Source organism: Nomia melanderi, chromosome 2 (genome assembly GCF_051020985.1).
Source record: "Nomia melanderi isolate GNS246 chromosome 2, iyNomMela1, whole genome shotgun sequence".
NCBI lineage: Eukaryota > Metazoa > Arthropoda > Insecta > Hymenoptera > Halictidae > Nomia > Nomia melanderi.
Window position 1 is genome coordinate 22808804 of NC_135000.1, and position 2953 is coordinate 22811756.

Below are 2953 nucleotides of genomic sequence, written 5' to 3' on the forward strand. Positions count from 1 at the left end.
CAGAAACGCGTGACTTATCCGTGGTCAGCAGCGCGATGATCGCGAATGCCAGCCCGATGTTTCGACCTCCAGCGAAGAAGTACACGGCCGGTCAAAATTTATTCTAACGCGGACACAAATAACGTTTAAAACGCTACTCTGTCGTGTTTAGAGAGTAGTTCTGGCCGTCGGTAAGTACCGGCCGGAATTCAAGCCAGCTAGATTGAGAGATATTCCGACCATCCGCGCTCGCGAGCGCGCGGGCGGACACGCGCACACACGCGCAGGGGTGACGGTCACCCACGTACGTACGAGACTGGCCGATGTGGTGTGCGCGAGACGGCTGCTGAGCAATAGGGCCGCGCGAGCGAACGAGAGGATACGAGAACGGGAAGGGAGAGCAAGTCCGAGGGAGAGGGAGAGAGATAGAGAGAGAAAGACGTTTTTCTGGTGGGGATAGGCCTCTGCGTGCGGTCCCTTCTTCGACGGACCACCCAAGTAGACCGGCTTACGCCGGCCATACACATCGCCTGGACCCGTGTGTGCGCACCTACACCCTCCACCGACACGGCCGGGGCTACACCTACACACCTGCCGGCACGCACGAGCGCGCCCGCTACGTGCACGCGCGTCTAGTCTCGATCCGGCGCGGACCGACCCGCCGCGCCGCACGGAAACGAACCGCGGGCCACTTATGAATGAACCGATACATCCGATCGTCTGGCTTCTTGATCCTTCCGCTGGTGCCATTAATCTAGTGGAACGTCTTTACTGAGCTGGGTTAGATCGAGGTATCCCCGAATGTTACGAAAATCGCTGAGGTTTTCAGTTGTTCGTGAACAAGATCTGTCGCGAACAACGATGAACCTTGGCAAGTCGCTTTCGGGAAGCAAGAGGAATTGAATAGTCGAGATTTATTTTTGATTAGATGTGGTTGTTAAGTTTAGCACTTAAGACACAGTCTGGAACCTTGCGAGGAATGACCCGTGAGTTTCCCTACAAGCATTAATAAACTCCTTATCTTCCGGACTCCTTTCGGAACTCGGAGTTGGATAATTCCAGAACGTATCGTTACTCTACTAGAAGTAGATTTAGACAACGAGAGTCAGCCGCTTCTGTTTCCCACCGTGTCAAGTTAATCTTGAAAGGCCGAGAACCGTGACGAACATCATCCCCGTCGCAATACCCGGATTTCTACGGTGGAGAGTCATTGCCGGAGTCCAACGACCGCCTTCTCGGAAGGCAGCCGACCAGCGGCCGGTAAATCATTAGCGGTCGAATGGAAATTTCGTGCCGTCTCGCGGAGTACCGGACTTAACAGGTGTTATGCGATTTTATAACGTTCGAGGCACCGCGTGCCCGGCCGGTAGTAACGTACGGGTTTTACACAGGTGACCCCTTGACCCTCGACGCCGGAGGTCGCTGATGGGCGAGCATCGTGCACGGGCGTCGCTTCATCTCCGCTGGGACGCTAAGTCATGTCGGTGGACCTTCCAGCGACAAGTTCGTCTAATCCGAACCCCGTTGCTCTGGCTAATCGCGGTTGCTATCAGCGCTTAAGATACATCTGGCGTACATCGGAGAGTCGTTGTTGCGTCCCCACGGATTAGAGACGGTCCGTTTTATCATTCGCTCGGTCCGTAGTTGTAGCGCACAACTTTTTTCACCTGGTCTCCTCTATCGCTTGTTCAGAAGCTATGCAGGTTGCCAGTACGTCACGAAACTTTATGATCTGAGAGAGAACGCAGACTTCTGTTTTTAGATAGGGTCTTCCTGTTCGTGTCCAACCGTTAAGGCGCGGCTCACGTTCGGAGAGGAGTATGAAAATTACAATGGAATATCGAGCAGACTTCTATCGGTATTTATGTCTTGCTGTAAGTTAATGACTGTTTTTCTAATTGGAAAGTTGAACGTATTCAAGACCGATTTGGATTTACGAAGTTCGAGTAAAAAGGTTACAATTCTATCGCATTGACGTTTAGAAGTATTAGAGAATAACTATTTCTACATCAATGTTTACTCGAGGTTATCTAAAGTCGCATGGGTCCACTCGGGACGAAGTCAAGAGGCAAGCGCGAGGGGTGGAAAGAAGAGAAGCCCAGACACGGGAAAACTATCCTTCGTTATTGAAATTAGCATGTTAATCTTAGGAATCGACTTAATGAATATGAAATTGAGTGGCGGCGATTCGAAAGCGGCGCGTCGGATCGCGTACGACAAACTGATGTACGTGTACACGACGCCGGCGAGAAACTATACGGCCGTGTCTGACTGGCGCTGGTAAAAGGAGGTAGCCGCAGAAGAGATAGGTACGCGGCTGGTAGTCGTACACCTATTATAATCTTTATGGCTTCATCTTGAGGCGATTCGACGATTAAACGGAATAGAGTTGAGCGTTGAACTCGCGAGCAACTCGATTATTAACGGTAATGACGCGCGGGGACAAAGCGTTCCAAGTGAGACCGCCACGCGGGGATGAATACAGATGAATGGACGTCCGACAGCTCTAACTGCGAATTAACATACGCCTATATTTTCTAATCTAACCGTGATCGCTGGGGCGCACTTTATTTCGTTTTTATCTCGGCCCGTATCGACGTCGTTAAGTTTAAGCTATTAATCTGAAGCACACGAAATGTTCTTTTCGATCAAGTTGTAAACACACTTAATTTCTTTCAGTTCTGCGGTTAAAATTGTAGGGCAGTTTTTAGAACTCTTCAGTCTGTGCTTAATGGAAATTTTGATCGACCGAGTACAAATAAAAAATCGGAAATACACGATCAGTATATTTCTTGTCTCTAATTGTAGACAATGAAATGTTCAACTGCACAGTAGCGTCGATAGATTATAAAGACATTTAAAGTCACGCTCGAACCGGGGATTTCCATTTCCTGGAACGTTTTATCGCGTGTCTTCTTTCAATTGTCAATAACCAGTACATGGGGGCCGCATTTCGTTAGGTCTGCGTGATGGT